This window comes from Thunnus thynnus, chromosome 17, assembly GCF_963924715.1.
Source record: "Thunnus thynnus chromosome 17, fThuThy2.1, whole genome shotgun sequence".
NCBI classification, from domain to species: Eukaryota; Metazoa; Chordata; class Actinopteri; order Scombriformes; family Scombridae; genus Thunnus; species Thunnus thynnus.
In genome coordinates, this window is record NC_089533.1 from 8,965,579 (window position 1) to 8,987,612 (window position 22,034).

Here is a 22,034-nt window from a genome sequence, read left to right on the forward strand (position 1 = left end):
CATATCCAAACACTGAAAAACTATTTGTTTCCACCATCTAAGTAACTTCTTTGACTTTGATCATTAATTTGTAACCTTGTAAACCTTTGAGGTTTCTGAAATGCCTCCCTGGCACTGAACTTTACTGAAAGGAATAGCGGAGACATAAGTGTAATATGTTGCCTAAGGTTACTTATAATTTGACACTTTATACTTTACGGCTAACTTTTGCATTTTACTCCTGCCTGTGCAAGTTGAAGCACAGATGAAATGCAGATGTGCTGTAATCAAGAACAGATAGGAAAGGAGCGTGACATCCTGCTTTTAGCCACTGGGTGGAAGTAGAGGACACAGATTTGTTTACGCCTCTACAAAGTCAGTGAATCAGTCTTGGATTTAGTTGCATGACAGTAGTTTGGAGCATATTTAGCATGTGATTCTTTGCAAATTTCTGCATGCATGTGCATCAGACTCAGATTGTTAGTTGTAAGCAGAGCTGTGGAGCAAGAAAATGGCCTGCCAGCTGTTTGTTCGTCCTCTTTCATTTGACACTGGGACAACAGACAACACCTCCCAGCTGTTTGAATATATTAAAAAATGTTTCCATGTGAATGACTTGATCCTGCTTCCAGAAAGCGCTTTGTGCAAAGGGAGGGGGGGGGGGGGGGGTTATTAGTTGCCCCCCCCCCCCCCCCCCACCCTCTACACACATCCTAGTTACAACACAACACGCCAACACGCGCGCGCGTACGCTTCCCTTCCCACTGCTCCTACATAATGGCTTCACACGTCGCTGGCCTTGCAGTAATGAAGTGTGAAGCTTCTGTGACGCCACAGGGAAGCTACCATGTAGAACTGTACTCTCTATTTTAGTGCACCACCTGAATTTCTTCCTGCCCGGATACATTTGCTCAAATATTTAGCTCTCCTTGTACTTTCTACAGGCAAAATTCAAACTTACTTTCATCAAACAACCTTAAACAACTGTCAAACCAGACTGATGAGCTGGTGCGCCATGGTCTTTTGTGCTTTTGCTCTGATGGTGTTCTGCAAAGGTTTCAAGTTGGACCAAAACAGACATAATTTGTGTTAAAACTGCATATTATGTAGTTGAATTGAGTACCTTATTGGAAAAAAGATGACAAAGTAGAACTGGTATTTTTTTTTAATAAAGTCCACACCCAGCACTTGATGTTTGAGTGTGGTATTGATGGACATGAATGTCCCACAATGAAAATGAAGGAGCAACTCAGAGCGACACAAAGAAGTTCATCTGTATACAGTGTGTGACAGCTCCAGTAACAGCATAGCAAAACAAAAAAGTAATAAACCCTTAGAAAAACATTTTTACCTTTTGAAGTTTTCAAATTTAAAATCATAAGCAGCTTTCCAAAGTCACTGTATCATCTACTGTTCACATGCCTGTGTTGTTTTAGACAGTACAAAATGGTAAAGTACATTCATTTCTTGTATACTAACTACCAAAATAGTGTCCAGTTAACAGTTAGAGTGGCGTACAAGTGAGAGTGAAACTGCCATTACAACAGGACAGCATAGTCATATTTCAAACAGAAGGGTCGACGCATAATGCCATTGCCTCTCTTAGTACTGTGTAGCTTTAGGACGCCTGTCCTATTTATATTGAGGGGCTGTGGATTGATGCGAAATGACGAGGGCCGCGAGGCTGCTGAGTGGGTGGGCATCCACATGCTCCGCTCCACAGGCAACCCTCTCCTTCTATACACGCAAACACACACAGATACACACTTGTCTTCATGTCCCAGTGCCACCAGCCTTAGAAAAGCCCTACAGTCTCAATGTGCAATGTCCTCTCTCTGTCACATATCCTCTATCCCAACGTTAATGTGACAGAATATAACCAGAGCCCAGAACAACCAGTCAGTGCAGAGCGATGAAAAACAGCATGTGTAACAGGCGTGTTTTCTCATCTTCCCCAGCAGTTTGCTTCCTCATCGCATGGTAGCAACGCTGAAAGTTTAAAATGCTGTTATTCTATATTTCTTTGGTATGTGCTTGTGCAGAGATCTGGATTCACATTTACAACGGCTCAGTCAACTGTTACATTAGACATAAAATAAAAGACAAGTGTGAAATCACATAAGGCAGGTGTTACGCAAGTGTTTCCTCAACTTAATATTTAATGTAACGGATTCATTCATTCATTCAAGTCATTTGAATCATCTCAGAGTATAGATGACATCAGCGATCCACTCTATGAGACATGATTGGTGTTTGGACACCAGATGAGGGACACAATCACAAGAGAGTTTCAAGTTAAGGCAAGTCCTTAAGTCATTATTTGGTCTTCATGAAATTAACTGCTATTTAAAATGTGTATTAATGCTAATTACAACAACCACACTTAATGATGATTGTAATGATAGTAATACATTATGCTGCATTTGATATTAATTGCTAAGGGATTATACCTCTATTCTTCAATTTTCCTTTCTCTCAACTCACTCACTCTGTCTCTTTCTCTCTCTCTCACACACATACACTCTCTATTTTGCTCTCAGTCATTCCTCTTTTGTCTCTTTTTTTTACTGTTGCATTAACCAGAAGCTAGAAAAATGTCAGCGGTCTTAAGAACAGAAGTAATATTAAACATTGCTGATTGCTTATTGATTCTGCAAGATACCGAAATCTTGGTTGCCAAGATCACTTCACCACGTTACTCTGCCTATTGTGTCAAGGGCTCACTGATTTCTTTCAAGAAAAATGATTTACCGCTTACTGTAGCTTAAAGCTGTAGCGATCTTCAATGACTAAGGCTCTTCAGGCTTAAAAGGTGGCTGTTAAAAGTTAATTTCCTCTTTCAGAGAACTACTATCTATTGGTCAGCCTGGATTCATGTCATTTGCAATGTACATCAGAAGTAAACTTCTACAACATAATCCAGTACACAGCTTCCCTTTGTCGCTCACTTATGAGAGCCCTCATTGAACTACAGAAAGAGGCGTAATTGTTAAAAGCAGTTTTTAAATCTGTTGGTTCGGGAGGGGGGTTTGACAGGTTATTTCAATTAAAGCCTTAAACCCCAGGTGGTAATATGAGTCAGCGGTGTTGAAGTAAAAAAGCCAAATTGCTGGTCCTTGTTGAATTTGTCGAGTGCAGTATAAAGTTATCAGATTTTTTGACTCAAGTCTGGCTCAAGTCCACACCTCTGATGGATAAAGAGGAGCCCATTCATTAAATTAAAAATGTTTTGTGTGACTAATGATCTATACAGGCCTGCTTGGATTTCAACATAAGTGGCTGCATGGCGGTGACGCGGGCTGGTTCATCAGTTTGTTGGGAGCCCAGCGACTTCGTGTCTCTTTGGAGGAGAAAAATTAACTTGAGCTGATAGCCCAGGGAATAATCTGGTTATGTGTAATGAGGGCTCTTATTAGTAGTTATGCGTCTATCAGGTTGAGTGTGCCGGTGGTGGACTTCCCACATCTCCCTCTCAGGAGGCATGGTGCTTTCACTCCGCTCATCTAGCTTTTTAGCATGAATTGTAGGCAATTAAATCCTTGCCATGTGAGTGTGTAAAAAAGGTAATGAATATGGAACACTAACTCGGAGAAGTCTGCAGAGACCGCTCGTCGAGTTCTGAGGGTTCCTTTCTCCAAATCATTGGGAAGCACACAGATCATTTGACAGCGTTTTTTTTTTTTTTTTTAAACTCCCGTCCCCCGCTCGGTGCGCATGTGACTCCCCAAATGGTGGCCCAGAGGTTTTTAAAAATGCGACGCCCATACTTTCCAGGTTGGTGAACTTCCGTGACCTCTGGCAGGGAGGAGAAACTTTTTGTCGTGGGTTTGGCGCTCTGCCTGGCTGACCATGCCAACTCTCGCCGTTCCTGTGCAGAGCAGAGGAATGATGGGAAGGGAGCTGAGTGGATGAGTCTAGACAGCCAAGTGGAGGAGGGCAAATATTTAGCCATGCCACTTGGGGAGGGGATCCAGGCCTCCTCCCCCCAACCCCCCACCCTCCCCCACTAAGGCATGCCTCTTAGCCACAGAATCAGGCCATGTCTCTATACTGCTCCCTATGCTGCTTCACACTCTGTATTCAGGGTCACGGATCTCATTTCTTGGATAATATTTCAAGCTGGCCACAGATGGGGAATTAAATTGAAGACCTGGCTCAGAATGGGGCATAAAGGATGGATTTTTTGGGGGGCTTCACAGAGAGATGATATGAAATGGAAATGGATACTGTAGATTTAGCTGTACTTATTCTACTTTTAAGGGCCTCTGTAAATTAATGCATGAAACGCTGACTAAGTCGTGTGCTTACTGAAAGCAGAACAACCCCGCAGTCAACACTTATTATCCAATGTGACACATGAGTCACCTCATTTTAAAATGAATTGTTATTTTGCTGTTGAAAGCTGCTGAATGCAATATATTTCCCCACCCCCTCTCCCTCACAAACTGTGTCAGGGTGATATTTAACGGTACGAAAGGTGTTTACATGCATGCTCCAGTATTTCACCAAAAAGATCTGCCAATCCAAGCAAACTCCCATGGATTTCCTCACCACCATTGCTACATTTGAATAAATATTTAATTAGATGAATTATTGTCAGATGACTACCTAACAAGGCTACTCAAATCAGGGTAAATATTGAGTCAAGTGTATCAGAACATGACAGTTTAGGGTGACACCACGTTGCCATGCTGACAACATCCTTCCATTACTGCTTTGGCAGGATCGTGACACAGAGGGGAAAATAAAAGTTGGAGAGAGTGGGCTGGCGGCGAGGCTTCTCCGCAGTAGTTCATGCCGATGGGATGGTGGGTGCTGCAGACTGGCACTGGTGTCGCGTCTGCTGATGGGCTGAGTCAACCCTGCTCAACTGGTAGCCGTCACTCACCCACACATCAGACAGCGCAGTGCAGTCTCCTGCCACCTGTGTTCTCACAGTGTCTTTAAGATGATGTGTCTCTCTGGCCTCCTATTCTTCATCTGCTCTCTTTGCTCAGAGCCAATAAGAAGAGATTTTTTTTTTTTTAATGTTTTGAGGACTTGACTTACCCTCACTTATTCCTAATGTCCAGCAGGGGGGCGACACCCCTGGTTGCAAAAAGAAATCCGATTGTATGGAAGTCTGTGAGAAAATGACCCTACTTCTCACTTGATTTATTACCTCAGTAAACGCTTTCTTAATGGGTTTATGGTCTTAATCGCTAGTTTCAAGTCATCTTCAATATAGCATGATGTTTATTTTGGAAATTATGGTCTCATTAAGAATAAAATAAACGATAAGCAGTGTATGCTTTAGGGCGTGGCTACCTTGTGATTGACAAGTCGCTACCACGGCGACAGCGTTGATTACGTAACGTAAACATGGCGTAACCGTTACCCCAGATTCAGAGTATGGGTTACTGAAAACACACTGCATATTTCATAGTGTGTTTTCAGTTATTAACGTTAATTTTAATATTTTGGTGGCCTAAAAAAGTCTTGCGCAGTGTTTGGTTGTACTAAAAGACTATCTAAGGAGTCGGCTGTTCAGTTTTTTTTCCGGTAAGTACATTTTGTTTTAATGGTTTTTGTCCTGTTTTTTGCTAGCGAACATTAGCATTAGCATTTCACAGTTAATCATACGCTGTGCTAACCAAGTTAGCAGCTAGCGGTAGGTTCAGCTCATGGATGTATAATAAGAGCTCTTATAATGCATCCATGGTTCAGCTCCACCCTCTCGTCCAGATGGTCACTACTGGTTCCAAAAATCAAAGATGGCGACAGTCAAATCCCTAAACTCTAGGCTTCAAAAAGGCAGTCCGCAAACCAATTGGTGACGTCACGATGACTACATCCTTTTTTTTTCTTTTTACAGTCTATGAAAATCAATTAAAAGATTTTTTTCTGTAGCCATCAGTAGCCATTAAGCAGTGCTCAAACAATTAGTTGATCGATCAGTAATTCAATCAGCAGAAAATTTACCAGTGATAGTTCTGATAATTGATTGATGAAAGTAATTTGTCTGTCATATATTTACTGGTTAAAGCTTCTAAAATGTTCATAAATGCAAATTAATGCAAATTTTTGCAAGAGCATTCAGTTTTGTCAAAACTTTCCAATATTTCTGCATATTGTAGTCAAATTAGATCCAAACTTGCAAATACTTCCAGTCATAGCTCTTATAATAATATAAACCTGCACCAAACCACAGCTGAGGTCAAATAAAATCAACCCGCAGCCACAACAGACCAACTTCTTTGCAAATATGTTAATGCTTGGACTTTATTTGAAGCTTATTAGGCAGAGCCCCTCCAATTAAAATCTAAGCAGATAATCTCTAACATACCTTAAAAATGAGGAAGAACTGCCTGGTAGATTTATTTTGGCCATAAAAGGTCACCTGAGATTCTTAATAAAACTTTGGAAGATTGTGATTAGCCCCGAAGCTAAAAGCTATTTGAACAAACAAAAATTCTTCATCACCAACAACGACAATTTAAAAATAACAAAAAAAGGTCACAAATTATGTTTTTTGGGTTTTTTTCCTTTTGCCTCCCTCTCCTTTCTACAGCGCACTTTTGAACACACTAAATAAACAGTGTGTCACCCAGGTCTAATGTCATAAACACGGCATACATATTTGTTTATCCCACCCTTCCGAGTTAATGAAAGGATTTGTGTCACTTCGATGTAAAGCCTTGTAGGGCTCACCCATCTGTCTACAGTTGTGCTGTTACAGTGTCATCAGTCTACAACAGCAAATTACAGCTTATTAGTACCAATACCAGCAGTGACAACATTTATCAAGGAAAACATCTCCCACTCTCTCTAATTGTCCCCCTCAGGGCTGACTGTTCTGTGGACCGGTATCGACGGCCGAGCAGTCATTAGGACATCACACTTGAGCTGACGAGCAGAGAAATCAGGGGACATGTCCACCCTGATTGGTTAATTTGATGTGAGTAGAATGACACTGCATCTGGAGCATAGACGGAGCCGATGAGGTATTTATAGTCTGGGTGTGTGGATATCCAGACACCCACCGTTAGTTTGTGTGCTTCTGTTCGTGGACTCCTGATAGAGCGCTGCCCACGGGGGCTGGTGGCGAAAGCGAGACGGGCCTGGATATGAATAGCCGGCAAGGAGCGGGGTGCTGGGGGTGGAAAGGGCAGTGAAGTTTATGTGTCAAAGAACAAGAGCGAGTAGCGGATATTCAAGTATATCTGTCAGTCTCTTCTGGCCTTATGAGAATGACTGAGAAAGGGTGCATGTCAGCCCGGCCTGTCTGAGCTTTTTTGTCTCCCCTCAACAATAGGATCTTGTCTGATACAGATACGCGGCCTGTCTGTCACTTTTACTCAATGATATTTTGTCACTTTCGTCTGTGCGGCCAGTGCTGCGTGAGGCCGGCTCGTGCGCCTTCACATGGATGTCTGCGTGTGCGTTTCTGTTGTCAGATTGTGATCTCCAGTCAGGTAGAATTGTCCCTGCTGCTGCCCCTCGTTCATGGTGATACCTCCCTTCTGCCACCTTCCACTTCACGCTGCTAACATCCTCAGGGAGTGACAGATAGAAATCTGAGTCTAAGCCGGGCTCTCAGCAGCTCAGCAGCCCGTTCAATGCCTGCTCCCAAATGCTGCGATCTTTTAAAAGTGCTTTACTTCTAAACTCTGAGACGCCTCCCAGCTCACATCTCCCATTCTCAGGTTCCCACAAGCAGCTGCTACTGTAGGATTGCACACTAAAGCAATTTGCCTCAAGTGTCCACAGTGTTGTCTCTTTCACCCTCGCAGCAGGAGCTTATATCCCATCACAACGATCATCCTTACAAATCACGCTTTTTTTTTTTTTTCTCCCAATTGTTCCGGTGATCAAGCCTAACTTTTCCTTCCTGCCAATTAAAAGGCTTTGATGTCTATCTGTGGAATGGGTGAGGCTAGAAAAGCATCTCTCTTCTGCTGCCTCTTGGCTACCAAAGGCCAAACTTGTGCTGGCAGAAGATAATCAGCAGTTCTCGCACAAACAAGATAAAAAAAAAAAAAAAGTGAGAGAAGGATTTACTCCCATCCTGCCTGTCAGGCAACCCACTGAAGACAGGGGAATTATTTTGGCAGCAACACTAATGTGGTGACGGTTGTTGTTTCCTAAACTGATTTCCTTAATCCTCCACTTGTTCCATGCTTTGTAAACATGGGGGCTTGATTTTGTAATCTGGGAGGTCCCATTGACGCACAGACACACATATACGCACACACACCAACAACTTGTCCCTCTAACCCCCTCCTCGTCAGCCATTGCCCTAATTAGTCAGAATTAAGACGAATGCCTGGGCCTCCCACGATCAATTGGTATCGAGCGGACCTTCGCTCGCCCCTGCCCGGGGGCCTCTCTCAGCCGGCAGATCATTTATATCAATCGCTTTTGTTTTTCTTTCCTTCTCCCCTTCCTATTCTTCTGTCCACCAAGTGCAAGGCACGGTCTATTAGTTGGCGTGCAGAATGAACGGCAGACAAAATGGCAAACCCTGGCACGATAACTGCTGCCGTTGTATTGATGTCACAGGGACGCGGTCTTCAAGAATACTCAGGGACTCATACGTCTGTCACATGAACATGTGCGCGTGTTATCGCATCCATATGTGCCTCTTTGCGAGTTTGGTGCCTTTTTTGCTTCGCCTCCTTGTACTAACAAAAACACCCTTTAGAAGCAGGAGTCCCTCTTCCCTGCCCTTTGCTCTACTTGTTGCCCTTCTCTCAACATCTCTCTCTTATCTCTCTGTCCTCATTATTTGTTATTCTGGGTGAGGAGAGGCTATATGTGTTCCATGCTTTTATTGATTTTAGCCCATTTGGTGAAGCTAATAATTGGTACAAAAGGATGTATATCAATATGTTTTAGGTCCTTTTTTTCACATTGTCTCTTTGTCATTGCTCTTGTGCCATCTTGATTCCCAGCACTATGCCAGAACATAAGAAAGATGTTAAACTGGTAAGTTGAGAAGACCAAAGACAAGCAGAACACTCGACATATTATGTCTCGTCCTGCATGTCGGCTGTTGTGGTGAAAAGACGCTGTAAATGGAAAGTTAAGGGACCAGTCCCTCGTTGATACTCTTTTGAAATTTAAAAAAAAAGAAGCATGCTTGACTTTTCGCCTTGTGAAGAGATCTGTATTGCTGCTTGTGGCTGGATAACAGAACCATGCCCGATGTTTTTCTTCCATGTTGCATTGCAGTACATCTAACCAATCATGGCCCACACTAAAACAAAATTGTTAAAAATAAAAAAAAACAAAATAACAAAACCTAAACACTTTAACTTAACAGTTTGCAGAAGAATTCAGGCGCAGATGTCTGCATGTGGGGTCAGGATGATGGAAGATATTGCCTTCATCTCCTTGAGCCGTTCCTCAGAACTGCTTCTCTATAAAAGTTTTTTTTTAAAGGGTTTCGAAGCCATTGTTTACTGGCAGGCATTGTTTTTTTGTTTCGGCTGTAACCTGCTTTTTTATCTCTGTTTTTTCTACTCAGCGCCTTGAATCTTCTCCTGTAAATTTTTACACACAATACCAGTGGAATGTTTTGTTATTCCTGCATTATTCTTACTGTAGGTTTACTCCTACTACACAGTACCTTAGGGAAATTCATGTATAGGACAAATTAAACAGGAAAAAAGGAAAGTGTACAAAAGCACACTTTTATTAGCTCCTTTCTCCAAGGTTAATGATACAGTGATGAACTGCTGCTTGCAACAGACCAAGATCCAATTTGTCCTCCGTGAGTGTCTCTACGGGTCACTGAGTGTTTACTTTGGTTTACTATCTACTAGTAGTACATGAAAGTGTTAACTACTGACTGCTTCTACCCTGAATGCGAGTTTAAACCTCTCAGGTCGGCTGTGTCTTCATGTCGCATGCTTTGTGTACACGCCTGGTGTATTTGTGATGTTGCAGAGACCAGCGATGGCAGTACTGCACGCATGTGGTGCCAAGCTTGGATGGTACACCACAGCACCAGTCCATCCATGAGTTGGCAACTGGCTCTCGGTTAGTGGCCTCTAGTCTTTGCACCAGAGTGTAGCGGTATGCCTTTGGTATGACCCACCTGGAGCTCAGTCCAGAAGAGAAAACCTTGGCTACCTGACTTAAGCTACGTAGCTCCTCCTCCGGCTACAGTTTAAGCTTGTGCACCAAGTGTGGCAGTGCCAGATGAGCTCTCCATTTCTGCCCACTGTGTCCTTTTTCATGTGTGTGTTTATGTCTGTGTGCATGCACCCACACACACACACACGACTGAAAGCATGCATATGGTGTTTCGAAGGGGCTTAGTGGATGGTTTTATTTGGGCACTCTGAGTCCCCATCTCCCTAACTCATCCCCAAGGCCCCGGCTGTCCTGGCATAACCGCCCTCTCTCTCTTTCCCACATACTCCGTTGTTCTGTCCGTTTCTTTGCCACCTGCTATTTAAAGACAAGGGCTGATAAACTTCAATTCTGCCTTCTCATATCCTTCAGATACTGCTGGAGAGAGCCCTCATCTGTACAAACACAAACCCCGCTCTGTATTTTTGCTTTGAACTTGAGGTCATAGGCGATATAAAAGAGAGAAAGAGAAACACAAGAGAGGGAAAGAGGGAGTCGCTCTATAGCATCTTTAAGGATTAATGGGAGGAAAAGTGGGACTATTAATTCTCCTCCCTCACTCTGCACTGTGGAGTACAGAAAATGATGGAGACAAAGTGCCATGTAAATATTAACCAGTGTATCTTTTTACAATTTTGCCCATTCACCTACATTTCCTGGTTATTATCAGGTCCATAATGAGTCACAGAGGAGAAACACGCTCTTTCGCTCTTGCTGTGTGTGTGCGCGCGTATGCTTTATTGGGTGGGATGTTTGGCAACCACTTCTGTATTTCTGCCTAAATTTCCATTGTGAATACTATTGAGTTAAGTGGCCCAAGTTTGTTTTGCTCCCCAGCTCCCTGCTGTGCTAGCATTACCAGATCACTTGGGCTATAAGCAATCACAGAGAGAGAGAGAGAGAGATACAGGAATTTAAAGGAGCAGGGACTGCAGTAGCATGTTTAAAGTGAGGAGCTCACCAAGTGATGCTGATGAAGAGGGATGTGGTGAAGGGAGACGAATGTCTGGGCCCAGAAGTGTTATACCGGTCTCAGAGCTGGTCCCCGTGAGGCCCTCTGCGGTAGAGAGTCAACTGTGGCCTGCCTGAACTCCTGCCAAGCCGACTAGCTGTTTGAGTCGTTGCAGATGGCACAGACAGTAGTAGGGATGTGGCAGGGAAGCAGATATAGAAAGGAGAGAAACTGATATACAGTAATATTTATCCTTCATTTGTCCTACTGAAGGAAGTTCTTTGTAAGGGAATCCAATGATCAGCTAACCATAACCATCCACACACACATCACCCATTTGTGTTGCCCCATGTTTCAGCATCCATTATGTTAACTGATAACAATTTACATTTAAAAAAGAAAAGTCTGCATTACAGCTAAATGATAAGGAATTGTATATGATATGCAGCTAAGTCAGGGAATTTGGTGTGTAGCAGTTGGACAAATACAATAATAACACTCAAAATAGTAGGTCTGCCTTCCCCGTGTCAAAGTGATGGTGATATAAGATGACGCATCTCTAAAAAATATTTCTGTCTTGACTTGCCAATTTTAAAAATAATAAAAATACAACCTTTTATAGTCGTCTTAGGTCGAGTGATGCAAGGTCTGCTATCAGTCAACATATTACAGTCCTGAGGCATCAAAATAAACAGTTAACCAGGGGCCAGAGGGATGATTTTGGTGTCTGGTGTGCAGGTCAACTTCCCATTTTTCTATTATATTGTGTCATAGGTCTTCTGTGTGTTTCAACTTAAGGGGGAGGATTTTGAGCAGGGTGACACAGCTGTATTTCACTGTATATTACTGTCAAACCTGTACTTCTCTAAAATATAAGCCCGCACTACGTATGTGGACCCAGACAGTTTTGGTTTAAATCCTCCTACCCGAAGCTGCTCCTCCCGAATCTTCTCAGGAACTGAAAGTACTGCATATCCAGAGAGGAAGAAGAAGCCGAAGACAGCCTGTTCTCCCCGCTTTATGATGTATTCACAACCAGAACATGTTGTTTTGAGATCCACATGGCAGATTCTTGTTAGCCTAGATCCTGAATAATCAGTTGTTGCCGGGGCTCACAGCGGCAGCCTGTGGGGCCGCAGAGACATGCCCAGGGAACCTTGTGGGCCCCGGCTCGGGGGGGGTGGGGGGTGGATGAGGGTGCTGTTTGACTGTTGCGTCTGTCTATCAGGAGATTTGTGTGGATGCTCGGGGCACAGAGTGGAGACAGTGTCAGGGCGATACCCTTGACGGGGATGTGATTGAGTAGACAGCCGTGACCCGCTCCTTTCTTTACCCGCCACCATCTCTTTCCCCCAACATCGCCACCCACTCCTCCTTACACAACAGCTCCCTGAGAGTGAGCGATCACTTAAAACAGCGCTGGTTATTATACCTAAGCACATCCTAGTAATTTATGCATGATTGCCTGGCAATCTGAGGCAATTCATCATCCTCTTTCCTATCTTTCTTTTTTTAATCTGTTGGTGTCTTGTTCCTCTGGACTTTAATCTATAGGGCTATTAAGAATGCCTGTGTAATAATGGCTCAGCTCAGGTGACAGCGTGACATTGGCGCCGTCATTGCTGTGCGGGTTTGGGATCTTGGAGGACTGCGGGCAGTAAATGAGGGCAGATTTGGCTTTTATAGCTAAGAAGCTGTTAGACCATCCGTTGTTTTGTTGTTGCAAAGACCTCCGCTCCTGTCAGGCAAATGGGAAGAGCTTTGTTTGTGTGAAAGTGAAAACATTGTGTTGTTCTTTGGATGCAATGAACCCGCGTGTCTGCATGCAAACTGGGGAAGTTTTATTTTGTCTTTCTTTAAAATTTAAATGCGCGCGTGTGTGTGTGGCGGCGTACAATCTGGTGTTAGTTCTGACTTATTTGCTTACTTCTGTGTGTGTGTGTGTGTGTGTGTGTGTGGCTTTGGTATAGACCATCCAATATCAGTAATTATTGAACTTAGGTTACTATGAATTTAAACTGTGTAAACAGTTAAAAAAATGTCAAAATGAATATATTTTAAATTAATTTGCAGAGGTGATGTCCATTCAAATTAAAATGTTACTCTGATACTGACTCTTGCATATGGAGACATTATTCCACTTTAACAGTTTTTACAACTGTTACATACGTTTATTGGCGGGGTTACTTCTCAACAAAATGTTTTGACACTTTCAGAATAGTTTTGACTGAGACACAAATTAATTACTGATTACCAACGAGAACGATTACATCATTGGTAGAGGAAGACGTGTTTATCGTTGTGTATATTTTGTGAAGCAAAAGCTAGTAGTACAAATATATGGCATCAGCACTGGGAACCAGGCCAGTTGAAGCCAGATGCACAACGTGTTTGTCACAGTTCTACATGTGCTTGTGTGAGTTTTCATGTTTCCTGGTACCATTAAAGATCAAACCTGAGACAGAGGCATTAACAACAGCAGCACCGGCTGACCCTTCTGTTGCGGAGTTATCCATCTGTGACTTCAAGGCATGGCTAATGGAAGCCGACCTTGCTCCATGTTCTCGATCTGTTCCATTCAGCATCTATCAACCCAGGGATGTATCTTGATTTACCCCCCTGTCCCTCTCCCACTTCCTGCTTGTAGAGTGGAGCAGCCAGAGTGCACCTTGGCCCATCGCAGGCCATTGTAATCTGCCTGGGCTCAGTGGAGGCTAAATTAAGAACTGAACAGCATGAGCAACAATGAGACAACAGAAGGCACAAGCTCGGCAGACAATCAGAGAGGCAAATGGGCAACAGATAGTGACCCTGGCTTATCTTCATCATAATCTTATCTAATTGGCCTGCCTTCATGCTAAATAAAAGCTTTTTAGTCACAATAAATTACTTAAATACTATTAATTGAATGATTCCTCAACAGTCTAGAGCTCTTTGCTGAAAAATATGTCATTAATTATTCATTTCTTACTTATTTTTTTGTATTTAAATGTCTATCTTGGCACCATCTGCAAGGTTGATGATCATTTTTTAGGAATAACGAGTTGGAGATAATCACATAACATTCAGTATAAAGCCGTTAAAAGTGAAATTGTAACACTACTTGTATTCTAATTCCCGATTACATCAGTGTCAAGAAAATTCATCTGCAGCTATTTTAATAATCGACTAATTGTTGTAGTCATATTTTTAAGGAGAAAGGCCAAATATTTGCTGGATGCAGCTTTTCAGATTTGATGATTCGCGGCTTTTCTATGTCATGCTGTACATGACAGTATTCTGAATATCTTTGGATTGTTGGACTGTCGATCAAACAAGACATTTGAGGACATTATCATGAGCTCTAAGAAATTAAGACATTTTATAGACAAAACAATCAGTCAGTTAATCAAGAAAATAATCTGAATATGAATCGTTAATGAAACAAGCTCATCACAGCTCTACTTGCTACTCATTATTACTGATCTCGAGGAGGTCCTCTCCTTTCTTCTTCTCTCTCACTTATTCATCTCTTGTTTACCTCAGTTGCGAATGTGTTATAAAGCTAAATTTTTTTTACTTCAATCATATTTGCCTCTGTACGTCGAATTTCTTGTTAGGGACTTGCTGACACAGATGGTTGGGGTTATGTTAAGAACACCCAGATGGTATTCAGAAATATATGAGTCATATTTCAGTAGATGTGTTACAGTGCAGAGCTGCATCATCCATTTACCCTGGTGTGACAGTGAAGAAAGCCTTACAGTCAAGTGAAACAGGTAACACTTTTCCCCTAAAACTTTTTTCATGTCTAGTTTTTACCCCTGGATTAAAATTGGTTTCTTGTGTCTTCTTTCTTAATATGGAAACACTTAAGGAGGGCTATCTCATGGGTCTTAAAAAAATCACTAGCAATGAAGTAATCTACCTAAAAGACACCCTGTTGATTCGTTCCTTATTTAATTGTCCTTGTTTGTGTGTGTGTGTGTGTGCCTGCGTTTGTGTGTAGGTGTGTGTGTGCCAGTGTGTGTGTGTGTCCTCATTTGCTTCTTTTTGTCTGAGTCTGAAGCCACGTGGGTATGTTTTTTTGGATTGCACCTCCAAACATTTCATTGACACTCACAGCAGCAGTCAGTGCATTGATTTCCCATTGGTCGATGCTGGTTGAGTTTACAGAAGGAGGTGCAGAGGTAAAATGTCTGCTTTCTTTCTTTTTTTCCTCCCGTCCGCAGCGGTCACACCATTCTTTGCTTCTTCTTTCAAAGAATATAGCAAGAAACTAAGTTTGCAAATCGTAACTAAAGTGACTTTTTCCCTGCTATACTTTGGAAGACATTTAGTTTAGCTTAGTTTAGATTCTGTTAAACAGGAATCTGGGAATCATACTTCATCACATTTTATAAGAAACAGGATTGGTTTAGAGATTTTGTAGAAGAATTAATTTAGCATAAATTGAAGCTTATTATTAACACACCGAATCCAAAAGTAGGAACGTTTGTTAGCTCGTAGGCCAACATTAACCAATCAGCGATTTATGGTAGCACTTGGCTAAAAGCTCCTGGGTTTTTGAGTCCCAACGATGTCAATAGTAAATTCCTGTCACGCATATTTCATTTGTGAGCAGTGTCCAAGTGGTGTCTCAGTTTGTTACCCATGCTTCTTTCTCCTGCATTAAAGTTAAAAAGAAAAACTCTCAGTCTGGGGCTTCCAGTAGCTGAGTAGTTAAGATGCAAACCACATAATCGTAACATCATTGGTTAGATTCTGACTGGAGACCATGTCATCCCCCTCTCGCCCTGCATTCCTGTTTGTATTTCTACTATCACAATCAAATATAATCTCCCAGAACAAGTATTTTTATACATGGATTATATGTAGCCATAGTGTTGGATACATAATAGATCTCTAAATGTACCTTTTGATAACTGGAGTTTGGATTTATGCTTTTTGTCATCTTTTCAGTTGTTCTAGAAAATAGTAGAAAATCCAAATTTGGTCCACAGCGTGCGATAGCTGCAAAGTGGAGGTAAGACAAAGCATCTGACAACCCACCATGGCTGGGTGTTGAAGGTAGGCTGAATGAAGTTAAAGAATGGCAAGATAAAATCAGAAGCATTGACGTTTCGATAGAGACGATAGAGACCTCTCAAGGCTTTTCACATTGATTTTAATGTAGTTAGAGTTTGTTCGGAGCCGACACCAAGCAGCTAATAGCATCTTCAGGCGCTTCTGTGTTGTTTTCTACATTCAGAAGATGTTGCCACCTGGTTTCGCTTGATCTTTGCTAATCTACAAGATCAGATGAATGCACACCATGTAACTACGAGACAACCGTTATCTACAAAGTAAGACAGTCACAAGTTTTATTTGGACACTCAAATGGCCTGAGATGCTGACGGCCAGAGGGCAGTAGTGATGCTCGGCTCTGTTGGGATTTGGCTTCCTTGCTGGTGTTGTTGCCCTCAGAGCCTGGCTTCTCCTCAGAGGCCGTCGTCGTGTACTCCATCATCTTCTCACATGGAAAACCAAGCCTGCTGGACATTCATGCCTGCTAGATGGTCCCATGACAACTCAGTGTGACATTTTCTTTCATCTGTGTCTCACTGTCTCTTCTCTTCCATGTTCCTTTATCAAACTTTCTCTTTCTTTCCTTTTCTCCCGGGGCTCTCTGTCACCACTCGGGGGGATAGTGGGATAGCGGAGGTTTGGGTGTTACTGAGAAATTATTTGAAATTTTTATTTACAACTATTTTTTTTCCCTCTTCTTGATAGACTACAGTTTACATCTTTGATCTCACATGGACAGTTTGGGTTTTTGGAGAAGGCCTTGTGGTTGTAAGTTTAAGTGTTTGCGTCAAACTGACAAATTCAAAGGCTTTGTGTCGCAGGCTGTCAGATCGCACATGTCCTTTCTTTCTAACAATCTCTTGATGTCTGCTTCCCTCCTCGGACAGAGCCAGCAGAGAAGGCCTAGTCGACAGCTGCGTTTAGGGCTTAGATAGAAGACAGATAGTACAGAGGTGGGAAAGGAGACATGCTGTAATCACAGAGATGGAAGAATGATGTCAATCATGGCGTCTGGTAGCCTGGTAGAGGAAGGAGGGCTGAATACGGCCAGGATTGAAGGATCTTCAGTGTCAGTGCAGGAGCCACCCTGTTTCTCCTTAGTCTCTAAGAAGAATCAATCTCTCCTGACTATAAATGCACTCACTCCTCTCATGTTATTCGTCATCCAACTTTATCCTCCCACCCATCCTCTTTGACCCTTTCTCTTCTCAATCATTGCCAGAAGTTGGACTACAAAGTGGCAGACAGCATAGTATGAGTCAGACATTTTCTTCAATTTTCCTGTGTGGTATTCACAAACTCTTGAAGTTTTGGGTTAGTCTTCTCTTGAATTAGGCTTTAATTGACAAGACCTTAGAGTCCACAGCCATGTTAGCAGCTCTATGAGGCTGCACTTAGGTACAACTGTGCTTTGAGCAAAATACTAAATCAGCATGATAACATGCACACAGTGACGATGCATATGTGTCGATGTTTAGCAGGTATAATGTTTACCATGGTTGCCATCTTATCTTAGTTTAGCATATAAGCATGCTAACATTTTCTAATTATCACTAAATACAAAGTACAACTGAGGATGATGGGAATTTTTTGGTGCTGGTCATAAATCAAAATATTGGACATATATGAATTTGGATCTTATGATAGAGGAATTGTTTCAATTCATCCTGTGTGTATGAATGTGGATATGAATGTGCGTTCCAAATTTCATCCCTTCTAATATTTGTTGACATTTCACTCAAAACCACAAATGTCAACCTAATTGTGGCGCCAGAGAAAAAGTCAGAGGATCACTAAAGTCAATGTGATACATCCTCTGGGGACCATGGATGTCTGTACAAAGTTTTGTGACAATCCATCTTGTAGTTGTTGAGATATTTCACCGGATAAGTGAAAAAGTTTATGTGCCGGAGGTGCTGGAGGGAAAAGTCAGAGAATTGTCAAAATCATTAGGATTCATTCAGCACCATAGATATCTGCACCAAATGTCATGGCAATCCATCCTATACTTGTAAAGTCACCTCACTAAAAATCAAAAATGCCAACCTGTTAGTGACGCAAGAGGAAAAGTCACAGGATAATTAAAGTCAGAAGGATTCATCCTCTGGAGGCATGAATGTCTGTACAAAAGATATGACGTTGAGATATTTTAGTCTGGACCAAAGTAGTAGACCTTCTGACTGACTGACTGACAGACAGACATTGCCATCCAAAGAGCTATGCCACTACCATGGCATAAAATGATTAATACAACATTGGTACATTTCTGGTTTGATATTTTTTTACTGAGGCAAAAGAGTTCACACATCAATACAAGAAGTCTGTAGGTGACATTACCAGCAGTAGCCACAATGTCTGACAATAAAAAGAAAAGCTGCATTAACAAAAAGGACAAACTTGTTATTGATGTGATCTCTAGGAAAATCATTTCCCCTACACGCTCAGCGATGCCCACTTAGCAAGAAAAATGCCACCAGAATAAGAAAATGAGGATCTTGCAACTTCGAGTTATCGGTCTCATACAACAAAATAGCAGCCACGTTCATCGGACGTGCCACACTGTGTGTTTTTGTCACAAACAATGGAGTCCCATGTCTTCTCTCCTCAGTCTCAGGGAGGTAGGGAAGTAAAACAGAATTTGATTTCAGACAGGTGTTTTACCCAAGAAACTCTCAAGGGACTCTCCTGACAGTGCTACCTAAAAACCCTCTGTAAGAAGTGAGGAGGGGCTGTCACCAGCAAGTCCCCACTGATGTGTCAGTGAGCTTCAGAGTTTTAAGTATTTACTTATTCATCCATATCTGTTTGTTTGCATATTTCATATTGTCTGTTTTCATACTTTGGAGCTGTGGGCAGCCTTCGTAATACGTGAGTTTATCTTAGTAATTTCTCAGCAAACTGTGATTTAACTCACAATTCTTTGCCTGCTTGTCTTTGCTTGTTTCAGCTCACAGCAAGAATGACCCCAGTTCAGTCCCCAGTACGGCCACCATAACTGTTGGAAGATACTCTGGCTTCCTCCCCCTTGCCAAGCGCCGTCAAAGTTGTTTGACTGGATCTTTTCAGGCTCTCTGAAATTTAGTGAAGCACCATCTTTCAGATAAAGTGAGCACGCTCAAATTTTCCTCAGAAAATTTAGCCTTTTCTGGTTTCTATGATTACATTTTGATTTGTAGGTTTGATATATAGGACTTTGGTGCCAGCCAGTCTTATTTTCACCTGCTTTGACTGACTGTGTGTAGAAATTAATCATCAATGCTGTACTACTGAGATTATTAATACCTTAATAATTGACAGTTAATTCTTACATCAGGGACAGGATATCTTGCTGATTTCTTCTGTATTTCAGTGAGTCATTTCTCTGGCTGCAAGATATTGACCGTCTTGATCATATTTCATTGGAGTTTCAATCTGTTTTTTCCTCACTTAAAATCACACCTGCTGCGTACAAAATTCCCAACACAGATAGATCTTCATGTTTTTTTGTCATGTATATCAGTTATTCCAAACACTGTTATCTCTTCACACAAAAATTTCACATCAGTCAACAGATTTTCCTACTCTCATTTTCTTTTTTTTTCGAAATCTCTCTCTCTCACTCGGTCTTCCTTTTGGTTTTCATGCAAAAGAGCTTGATGGTTTGACAGGACGGGCCCTAGAAACTTGCTACCTCCCTCCAGACCCTTGAAAATCTCTGCTCTCTCATTGAACTGTTATCTGCCCCATTTCTGGGCTTTTCCATGGCAACTAGGAGCCAGCGAGCGTGTGAGCGAAAAGAGTGAGGTCTCCAGTGGAAGCAGCATCTTGTCTCAGACAGCTGTCTGCTGGAAAGACAAAGGGAAGAGGAGGAAAAAAAAACAGAGGAAAAGGAAAGTTTGGGAAAGTTGTTTTCCCCTTTTAGCATGAAAAAGAACTTAAATCGATGCAATTCACTGCACAATGATTTACAGCTGCATTCACAGTCAAGCTCTTTGACCATTCTCAGTCCTTGAGCCATGAGTCTCTACCCTGCTTCTAAAAAAACACAAGTATTACTGCATTTCACTGCTTTTTAATGACATTGCAGTGCTCTCTCCTTGATTGGTTCCTAAGCAACCTGTTCACTTGACGCAAACTGCAACTAGTGACTGACAGTCCTCAAAGTTTCCTCCATGGGACCCCCTCAGTGGAAGTAACCCACATTTCACTCTATTTTAAGCTTAATGTCAGATGTAAGGCCTCACCAAAACATATTGGTCTCTCCACTCAACATGTATCAAATAGAGCCCAGTTCCCTAGAAAGCCAACATGTACACTTAATTCTTTCTTAAACGAGAGCCTCTCCTCACAATCCTTAGCCTCTCCTCTCCAGGTTCCTCACTTGGATTTGGAGCGACAAGGCGACTTTAAAGTCGGGTTATGCCTGCGTCTTCCGTAGGATTACACCAGAATCCCAATGGTTTTAAACAGTCACACTCTGCCACTCAAAGCTAGACATTTTCGTTTGGAGCGTTTATTAAAGGAGCTTGGGAGTCTGTGGTGACAAGTGAAGCGTTTTGTAGAAATGGAATGAGGGATAGAGAAGAACAGAACTCAGCAACTAGGGTTTTTCTTTTTAAAAGTTTCAGTCTCAAGACTTTCATAGCCTTTGTCACTCTGTTTAGAAAAACAGTCACAAACATCACCGAGGGACACGGTGGCCCCGAGGAAGAAGCAGAGAGTCAGAGACAATCTGTGAGTGGCGATAGCCATGACTTAATAAGATGGTTTTCATATTAAGATTACCATTTGGGAAGGAGAAGAGGGACCTCCCCATCTGTAGCGCTTATAAAAGGTTGATGCAAGTACTCTCCTCCCACATCCAGCATAATTGGGAGGGAACGGAGGACGGGTTATGGATGAGTAAAGATAAGAAGCATCACATGATTAAGGGGTGATGCTAAATAAGAGGCACTGTCCATTTTTAGGGAGATTGTTTGCGCTTTCCTGCTATTTTGTTTCATCTCATTTTCATACTCTTACAAAAGATGAGGCTCATGAAGGCATGACAGAGATTAATAGGAAAATACAAAGTAGTTATTTTTACTTTTCGTTTGATGTAAAACTTGTTATTTTGAATATGAATTTGATGTTATTGTAGCAAATCCATCCCTGGTCAACCTTGTGTCATAAAGTAATGGAAGAATTGAGTATTGTGTGTCAGGTTTTAAAAATAGTTTTCCTCCAATGCAGGAAAACATCAGCCTGAATGTGCTGGACTGTGCAGTAAAACTCCATAATATAACATGTCTTTGGTAGAAGTAGAAGTCAGAAGTAAGCAAGATAGTTTTCTCAAGAAAACATTTTTTTTCCCTCATTGCTACAGAGATTTTAATTTTTAAAAGCTAATCTTGCAAGATGACTTTAATTGTGTGTGGGATGAACATTCAAAACACTCCACTAAAAAGATATCATCCAGCATCCCAAAACAATTATGTGCATATTTAGACCACTTTGGTGTGTCTGACTCGCTTTTGTTACATCTCTCAGTCCACTCAGAGAAAACAATACTCTTTTCTCCATGCACCATTCCTTAACCATTAAATCTATTTAATGTTTTTAACAACATGCTAACTACAACAATCTGTGAGAATGGCATAATTTGTTCACCTTGAAAGAATAAGCCAACAAAAACGGAGAGTAAATAGCAAAATCTCCTTCCTCTGTCCATGTTTTCCTTGTGAAAACAGAGAAGCTCTTTTGCAAACGGCCTCCTCTGTCAGCTTTGCTCTGTTTATCTTTTCTTCCTGTCACCCCCAGCTCATCAGTGAAATGGTTGGTGAGAGTATGGATCCAGTTCATGACAATCCATCATTTATGACAAGTACACACAGTAATCTATTTTAAACAGCAGGGTATGATGCTGATGATGCATGGCAGAAGGGGGTACACAGTATACACACTTATGGGCGTGCATATT

The 22,034-nt window shown here is 41.9% G+C and overlaps 1 long non-coding RNA gene across 1 annotated transcript; it reads left to right on the forward strand.

Annotated features, from left to right (window-relative positions):
* The first annotated feature begins 4,050 nt into the window (after nucleotides 1–4,050).
* On the forward strand, nucleotides 4,051–19,190 carry LOC137201140 (uncharacterized). Its single transcript, XR_010932136.1, has 3 exons — nucleotides 4,051–5,520; nucleotides 6,804–6,916; nucleotides 19,044–19,190. It is a non-coding gene; the product is annotated as an uncharacterized lncRNA (long non-coding RNA).
* The last annotated feature ends 2,844 nt before the right edge of the window (nucleotides 19,191–22,034 follow it).